Source organism: Dasypus novemcinctus, chromosome 21 (genome assembly GCF_030445035.2).
Source record: "Dasypus novemcinctus isolate mDasNov1 chromosome 21, mDasNov1.1.hap2, whole genome shotgun sequence".
Lineage (NCBI taxonomy): Eukaryota > Metazoa > Chordata > Mammalia > Cingulata > Dasypodidae > Dasypus > Dasypus novemcinctus.
Genome location: NC_080693.1, coordinates 43,539,190 through 43,549,052, shown reverse-complemented (window position 1 = coordinate 43,549,052; position 9,863 = coordinate 43,539,190).

Sequence of the window (9,863 nt, the reverse complement as noted above, 5' to 3'; positions counted from 1 at the left end):
CCTCAGTCTAATCATGAGAAAAACATCAGACAAAAACCAGAGTGAGGGATATGCTACAGGATACCTGGCCAGTATGTCTCAAGACTGTCAAGGCCTTGAAAAACAAGGAAGAACTCAGAAACTTCACAGTCCAGAGGAAACTGGGGATACAAGACTGCTAAGTGCAGATCTAGTGGATCCTGAAATAGAAAAAGGACATTAATGGAAAAAGTGGTGAAATCAAAATAAAACTTAGAGTTAATAATACACCAAAGTGGATTACTTAGTTTTGCAAATTTCCCGTGTAGGGAAAGGTGTTAACAATGGAGGAAGTTGAATAAGGGGTATACAGAACTCTCTAGTCTATCTTTGCAACTTTTCTGTGACTCAAAATCATTCCAAAAATAGAAAGGTTATTATTATTTTTTAAATCTGAGCTATATGGCTTTTATTCTGACCCGGAGCCCACAAGTTCTTACACTCTGAGCTTTTCTGTTTAAGAGAATGTAATGATATGTTTTCTTCTGTTTTGTTTTGTTTTTCTTGTCACACAATAGAGTATGTTTCAGGGAATCTTCATTTATTCCTAAGGACAATGAAACAATCACCTCTTTTTTCCAGGTTCTTCTAGCCTACTAAGAGAATTGTACTTGGCAACCAGGTACTAGGAAAGACTTTCTTCTATGATATCAAATCTGGCTTCCTTTTCCGGCCTTCATTCTGGAATGAATTAGAACTGTATACTTTATTTGTTCAACAGTCATTTATATACTGAGTGCAACTCTGAGCAGAACTTTGTCCTGAATGGTTGTGTAAGAAGAGAAGGGAGACACAAAGGAAAGGGGAAAACAGGTTCCATTTGGAAGGAGTATAGTTAGTGGAAAGTATCACATCTACATGCAAATTCATCAAGACAGTACTAGTGATGTCTCCATACATGTAAAGTCCTCAAGCTTCAGATTAAATCAAAGGGCTGGGGATGAGTATAGCTTCTGAATTGAGAAGTGTTAGGCAGGAAAGGTTACCTAAAATAAATAATTTAAAGGCCAAAATTAATGGATGGGCAAAGGGATTAGCATTTCTCGCAGTGGAAAGAATGACTTGGGCAAAGGCATGGAAGTGTTAGAAGGAAGACTGTGTGGAGGAAAGGGCTCATGTTAGCTTGGTTGAAATGGAGAAAGACAAGAATGTCAGGGAAGGCAGCCACTCAGGCCAAAGGCAGCATCTCTGATATGATCTACAGGTAGAGAAGTGAGTCACATGGGTTAGAGAAGAAAACCGGGCTAGAGAAGGTGTATAGGAAGGGAAAGGGAAGGGAAAGGGAGTAATTAAAAAGCATATGGCAGGGATGTGGATATGGCTCAGGCATCTGAGCTCCTGCCTGCCACATGGGAGGTCTGGATTCAGTTCCTGTTGCCTCCTAGAAAGAGAAGAGCAGCACACAACAAACAAACACAGCAAATCCAAATAATGAGGGGATGGGGCGAAATAAATGAATAAAATAAATCTTAAAAAAAAAAAAAGCACACATCAAAGTGAAGCATTTGGGGAGCATAGTTTCTCCACCCTTCGAGTTCAAGGAAAGTTGGGAAACGGACTTTGGCCCAGTGGTTAGGGCGTCCGTCTACCACATGGGAGGTCCGAGGTTCAAACCCTGGGCTTCCTTGACCCGTGTGGAGCTGGCCCATGCACAGTGCTGATGCGCGCAAGGAGTGCCGTGCCACGCAAGGGTGTCCCCCGCGTAGGGGAGCCCCACGTGCAAGGAGTGCGCCCCATAAGGAGAGCCGCCCAGCGTGAAAAGAAAGAGCAGCCTGCCCAGGAATGGCGCCACCCACACTTCCCATGCCGCTGACGACAACAGAAGCGGACAAAGAAACAAGACGCAGCAAATAGACACCAAGAACAGACAACCAGGGGAGGGGGGGGGGGAAATTAAATAAATAAATAAATCTTTAAAAAAAAAAAAAAAAAAAAGGAAAGTAATTCCTCATCTGTGAAAGACAGCCAGACTGTGGCCTATGGACTTTGAATGAAGCAGAGAATTCATTCAACAAAAGTTTATTGAGCTCTTACAATGTGCCAAGCACTGTGCTAGATCCTGGGCATGTAGAAGTGAGTAAAATAGTCCCAATCCCTGCGCTTTGGGTGCTTACTGTCTGAAAGGAGAGAAAGGCATCAGTCAAGTAATCCAGGCATTTAGAATAATTACAGCAACAAGTTGTGACATCAGGTGCTATAATGGGCGGGCCAGCTGTCTAAGAGGTCTTCTGATCACTAGTTTAGCTTCCCAGGTTCCCTGATGTTGGAAGGAGGAAATCCTTAATAGGAACCAAGATTATCAGATATCCTGAAAGAAATTTCTCCTATCGAAAAGAAGGAAATAGCAATTTAGGTTTATGCATTCATTTAATAGGGATTTTTTCTGGTTTTTTTTTAGATCAATTTTATTGAGGTAAATTTTGCATAAATTATAATTGCATAATAATAATGATATAAAATGTACCATTTTAAGTATACGGTTTGGTGAGTTTTAACGAATAACTCTATATAACCACTGGGCCAAAGTCCGTTTCCCTCTATATAACCTATATAACTACAATCAAGATATAAAATATTTCCATCACTCTCAAAATTTCATTTTAATCCTTTCCCAGTAAATTTCTCTCCCATCCCTATCCCCAGGAAAGCACTGGTCTACTTTCCATCACCCTAGATTAGATTTGTCTTTCCTACAGATTCATATGACTAAATAATACAATATGTATACTTTCATGCCTGACTTCTTGTGTTCAGTGTAATGTTCAGTGTAATGAAAATTATTCATGTTGCTGTATGTGTGAATAGTACATTCCTTTTTATTGCTAGGCATATCCCATTGTATTAATATGTTTATTTTTCCATTCTCCTATTGTTGGACACCTGGGCTATTTCAAATTTTGGGTATTATGAATAAGAATAAAGCTGTTATGAACATCCATTTACAAGTCTGTATGTAGACATATTGTCCCCCTAGGAGTGGAATTCCTCGGTCATATGATACAGTAAGTATATGTTTAGCTTTGCAAGAAACTCCCAAATTTATTTTCACAGTGGTTGTATTATTTGCATTCCAATCAACAACATATGAGAATTAATTTTTGTGCATGTTGTGAGGAAAGGGTCAAGGCTATCTTTTTATTTATGGATATCCAGTTGACCCAACACTCTTTTTGAAAAGATTATTGCATAAGTTATGTAGTATTGGGAAACAAATTATTTTAAATTTGGTGGCTTAAACAACACAATTATCTCACACAATTTCTGTGTGTCAAGGATCTGATAGTGGCTTAGTTCAGTGATTCTAACTTAGTGTCTCTTCTGAAGTTACAGGCAAGATGCCAGCGGGGGCTTGACTGGGACTGGAGGACCCATTTCCAAGGTGTCTCACTCACATACCTGGAAATGTAGCACTGATTTGTGGCAGGAGGCCTCAGTTCTTCACTACTTGGACTGACCTCTACAAAGGGCTGCTTGAATCTCCTCACAACATGGCAGTTGGCTTCCTCCAGAGCAAGTAATCAGAGAGAGAGAACAAGAAGGAAGGTATGACTCAGTGTATTAGTTTTCTATTACTCCTTTAATAAACTACCACAAATTTAGTGGATTAAAACAACACAAATTTGTAATCATGCTGTACTGTACATTAGAAGTGTGACATGGGTCTCAATAGTCTAAAATGAAGGTATTGGCAGAGCCATATTCCTTTCTGGATTCTCTAGGGGAGAATCTGTTTCCTTGCCTTTACCAGCTTCTAGAGGCCTCCCACATTCCTTAATTCCGGTCTCTCTTCTCCATCTTCAAAGCCAGCAACATTGTATCTCTCTGATCATTATTCCTGGTCATATCTCCCTCTGCCTCCCTTCTTCACTTTAAAGGACCCTTGTGGGAAGTGGACTTGGCTCAATGGATAGAGCATCCGCCTACCACATGGGAGGTCCAAGGTTCAAACCCAGGACCTCCTGACCCATGTGGTGAGCTGGCCCACACACAGCGCTGGTGCATGCAAGGTGTGCCGTGCCATGCAGGGATGTCCCCTGTGTAGGGGAGCCCCACACACAAGGAGTGAGCCCCTCAAGGAGAGCTGCCCCCCACGAAAGAAAGTCCATCCTGACCAGGAGTGGCACCGTGCACACAGAGAGCTGATGCAGCAAGATGACACAACAAAAAGAGACACAGATTCCCAGTGCCGCTGACAAGAATACAAGCAGACATAGAACAACACACAGTGAATGGACACAGAGAACAAACAACTGGGGTGGGGAGAAGGGGAGAGAAATAAATAAAAATAAATCTTTTAAATAAATAAAGGACTCTTGTGATTACAGGGAGTCCACCCAGATTACCCAGTATAATATCTGTATTTTGAAGTCAGTTGATGAGCAACCTTAATTCCATTTACAACCTTAATTCCCCTTGGTGTTGTAACCTAACATACTCATAGTTCCATAGATTAGGACATGAACATCTTTGGTAGTGCTTTTATTTTACCAACCATACTTAGTCCCAGGAGTCATACTCCACCATCACTTCTACCACATTCTACTAATTAGAAACAGATCACACACACACACACAAAAAGATAAATCATTAAGTATAACTCACAATCAAAGGAAGGGAAATTAGGCTTCCTTTGGAAGGGAAGAGTTTAAAAAAATTTATAGACATCATTTTAAACTACTACAATGGCTGCCTATTCAATCTTACTGATCTTTTTTTATTGGTATCTAATCTGCTGTAATCTTCATCCAGTGAGCTTTTCGTTTCAGGTATTGTATTTTTCATCTCCAGAAGTTCCATTTGGTTCTTCTTATATCTCCCATTTCTTTCCTCATTGTGTTCATGGTTTCCTTTAAATACTTGAATATAGTTTTTGTTTTGTTTTGTTTTGCTTTTTCAATTTTTTTTCCTTCTCTTTCCCCTCTCCCCACCCAGCTGTTTTTGCTGTTTGTATCCATTCATTGTGTGATCTTCTGTACCTATTTCTCTTTTTGTCTTCTTTCTCCTCTAGGATTCACCAGGATTCAATCCTGGGGACCTCTGATGTGGAAAGAGGTTCCCTGTCAACTGCACCACCTCAGTCCCTGGTCTCTGCTGCACTTCACCTTGACCCTCCCCTTTGTCTCTGTTTTGTTGCTGCATGACTCACTTGCATAGGCACTGCTCACCAGTGGGCACTTGGCTCACCATGCAGGCACTCATGCAGGAACTTGGCTCGCTGTGTGAGCACTAGCTCACCACGCAGCCATGCTTTCTCCTTTCCTTTTTTTTTTCTTTTACCAGGATGCCCCAGGGATCAAACCCAGGCCCTCCCATATGGTAGGTGGAAGCCCTATCACTTGAGCCACATTCACGTCCCTGAATATAGTTTTAATAGCTGTTTTATCTTTCTTATCTGCAAATTCTGTTACTTCTATAATTTCCGGCTGTTTCTATTGACTGATTTTTCTTCTGGTTATTTTTTTTTTCCTTTTTTCTTTTGTATATCTATTAATTTTTTACTGGATACTAGGATATCACATCATTGGCTGTCTGAATTTTTTAGTCATCTTTTAAAGAATGTTCTGCCATGGGGAGTAGGTGTAGCTCAGTGGTTGAGAGCCTGATTCACATGTATGAAGTCCTGGAGTCAATCCCTGGTACCTCCAAAAAAAAAAGGATGTTCTGCCCAGCAGTTACTTTCAGATTAGTTTGATGTTTTTGAGGAAGGGTTGTTTTTAAAAGTTTTAAAGGTGTGTTTAGAGTAAACATTACTCTAGTAATAGTTCAGACCTACTACTAAGGTTTGACTTTTCTAGGGTCTTACTAAACATCTGGCATGGTCACCAAGGTCTTTCTACCCTGATTAGTCAGAATTTGAATGTGTTCCAGCCATGTATGAGTTCACCTGTATCTCTCTGGTGGTTCTTTCCTCGGCCTCCTGGAATTTCACCATATGTTTTCACCCTTAGTATTCAGCAAAGACTTGAGACCCTATGCAGATCTTTGGAGCTCTTTTTCTACACAGGTCTTTCCTCTTTGAATTCTGTCTGGCAACTTCCAGGTGCTATGAATTCCAACCTCTGCCTCCTCAAGTCTGTGAGATTGCCATATTCTGCTTGTGACATTGCTCCCTGATTTATGATCCAGAATGTGACTCTAGGCATAAAGCCAGGGCAATCGTATTGCCTACCTAGTATGTTTACCTTCTCTTAATGATGTCAGTTCTGTACTGCCTATTGTTTTATATATTTCATCTAGTTTTCTAGTTGTTTATGGCAGGAGGGTAAATCTCCATTTTCCTCCATTGTGGTGAGAAAATAAAAGTCCTGTGTTTCATGGGAATTTGATTAACATAAACCAGTTTTTGAGAGACTAAACAATCAACCAAAAAGGAGTTTGTGAACCTAAAATTTCCTGAAGCGAGATGACTGGACCAAGATTAGTGCCAACCTGAGAGGGCTTTTTTGGCCATCAACAGACCCATCCAGGTGACGTCTCACACATCAATTTGTTGCACAAAATGGTTACTTAAATGTTTGTTGAGTAAGTGAATTACTGAATGAGCATCCTTAAATTAAAAGTTAATAAATGCATAAAAGAAAGGTCAGACTGGTTTGCTCTGTCCTAAGAATTTACTAACCTCTTAATCTATGTGTCTAATAGCAATGATGTCATCTAAACATACTCATCATGGGAAACAAAGACTAATTTACCAGAGAATGAGTGTTTATAATATGTATGGGGAAAGCTCACCAATGTTTTCAATAAAGAAGAATAACTCACAAAATAATAATATGCTTCAGCTCATATTTCCTTTTCTACTTTATAGTGAAAGCGTAAGTTAAGTTAGATCTTGATTCTAGATCCCATATTGCCTAGGTTCAAATCCTAGTTCATCATTAATTTGGTGTATGAATTTGGACAAGTTACTTAACTTTTTTGGATCTTAATTTTCTTCATCTGTAAAATGGAGAGAATAATAGCATCTACCACTCAAGGTTATTGAAAGGATTAAATATTTTAATAATATGTGTAAAATGGTTTTAAAACAGTGTCTGACATGTATAAGAGGTCATTCAGTGCTAGTTATTATTATTAAATATAATTATTTAAGAGAATTTGCCTTGATAAATGACGTCTTTGTACATCTTAGGTATGGTTAATGGCTTAATTTTAACATTAACACTTTTAAAAAAAAAGATTTATTTATTTATTTAATTTCCCCCCCTCCCCTGGTTGTCTATTCTTGGTGTCTATTTGCTGCGTCTTGTTTCTTTGTCCGCTTCTGTTGTCGTCAGCAGCACGGGAAGTGTGGGCGGCGCCATTCCTGGGCAGGCTGCACTTTCTTTCACGCTGGGCGGCTCTCCTTACGGGCGGGCGGCGGGCGCACTCCTTGCGCGTGGGACTCCCCAACGCGGGGGACACCCCTGCGTAGCACGACACTCCTTGCGCACATCAGCACTGCGCATGGGCCAGCTCCACACGGGTCAAGGAGGCCTGGGGTTTGAACCACGGACCTCCCATGTGGTAGACGGACGCCTAATCACTGGGCCAAGTCCGTTTCCCAACATTAACACTTTTGATGTAGGTCCAAGGATTATAGTGTATTCTGCTTTGAACAATATTGTATACATTACAGCCATAAATACTTTTATTAAATGTCCAGCATGTGCATTTTTAAGGTACCAACAGCCTCCAAGATAAGACTTTTAGTAGTGATCACTCCTTGTTTGGTCAGCACTGTGATACTGTAGCTAAAAAGACCTGCCTTCTATTTAAGTGTTCTTTTCAAACAGGAAACATGGGAAGGTTGCTTCTTTGTAGCCACTATTTTTAGAATTTGTGCAGTCATGTTGCTTCAAGGTTGCTAATCCCAGTCTCTTTGTAACAAAAGATGCACACCCTCTTCCTATGATTTCCCTATACTCCAATCCAAGCTTCCAGTTGCCTTTAGCATGGTAGGTCATGCAAAGACTATTGAAAGGCTGAATTTCAGTTTGGCCAGGTGTCATCTCTCAAAGAGATCCTTCCTGGGACTAGATCTTTAAGGAAATGTATGTGTAGGGGATGCAGCCTAAAGCATGGGAGGTAACTTTTTTAAGGGTAGATGAGTGTCTCCTTGTAGACATTTTGGTTTACAGAAACATGAGAATACGAATAAAGAATAAGTTGGGTTTTCTTTGTGTGTGTGTTGTTTTATTAAAACAATTTACAAACAAACACACACACCCTTCCCCTTCCCCTTATTGTCCCCTGGTAACCTCTCATCTGATTTCTATCTCTGTGAATCACAGTATCATTTCTGCTGCATTTTACTCATTAAAGCAGTCATGAAGTTCTGCACAATTTCAAGGGGGAGGGGGAAATAGTCTCCAAACAGAGATACGTAATGTGTATATATAAATATATCCACAGAAATATATATTTTTGTTTCCATACACAGTGTGTATGTGCACATAGATTTTTTTTCTGGATCATTTAAAAGTAAGTTGTATATAACATGAACTCTTACTCATAAATAACCTCAGTAGTGCTTATTTACTAAGAACAAGTGTTCATGTCAAGAGGTACTATATTTGACGAGCCACACTCAAGGGTTCTCATTCATACCTGATCTGGATGATGAGATCCAAGACCCAAGCCTGAGCCTGATGCCTTAATGGGATGAGATACTTGATAAGGGTGTCAGGGGAGGAGGAATGAATGTAACCTGCATGTGGAAGAAAGGTAAATTGTGACCAGACGGCTGATTGTGGCCTCAGCAATATTCCTGCAGACTATTTTCCTTTCTCTTGAATGTGTGCGGAACTTTGTGACTTCTTCAATGAATAGAATGCAGCAGAAGTGACACTGCATTGGCTGGGTCATAAAAGGTGATACAGCTTACACTTATTTCTCTCTCTCTCTCTCTGGATACCCACCTTTGGAACCTAGCCATAAATGATAAGGAAGCAGGAAGCCCAGTATATGTGGAGTTGTTCAGCTGACAGCTCCAGCTAAGGTCTCAGCAGACAATCTGCATCAATTGCCAGGCATGTGAGTGTATGAGCCTTCAGAGGATCCCGGTCCCTAGCTTTCAAGCCACCCCAGCTGACAACGAATAGAGCAAACTTTAGCTATCCCCACTGAGGCTTGCCCAAGTAACACAAGTGTGAGCAAAATAAATATCGCTGGGAGTCAATTTGGCTCAGTGGTTGAATGCTGGCTTCCTGTATACAAGGTCCTGGGTTCAATCGCTGGCCCTGGTACTTCAAAAAATAAAAAAAAATAAAAAAGTAAATATTGTCATTGTTTTAAGCCACTAAGTTTTGGGATAATTACTTGTTGCAGCCATAATGGGAATCATATAAAGTAGCACAGATACATGTACAAAGATATATGTACTAAGATTCTGATTAGTTTAGTACTTTAGAAGAATGAGAGGTCAATGAGGGCTGGAATATGAGGATGGAGGACAAGCTTTTCCCTTAAAAGGTTTCCCCTTTTGAGGAGATGACTGTTAGATTGGAAGATCTTTATGTTAGTGCTTGTACATTGCAAGGTTGGATGTGGTTAATACATACATGCAGTGACCTATTAACCAGTAATTTAACTTTGCTCACCTTCCTTTTTGTTCCATACCCACAGACACAAGAAGATTTGGAATAATTTAGCACCTTTTCTCAGAAAGGTTGCCTATGAGGCTAGTACTTGGTATTTCTGAGTATGGGGAGAGTATTGTGAGAATATGTCTGAGTTGGGGGTTTTCTATAGACAATCTTTGTATCTATTGGCTGTTCCCTTATACATGAATTGATTGGGATGTCAGGCTTATCTATTAATATGGGAAGTGGACTTGGCTCAATGGTTAGAGCGTCCCCCTACCT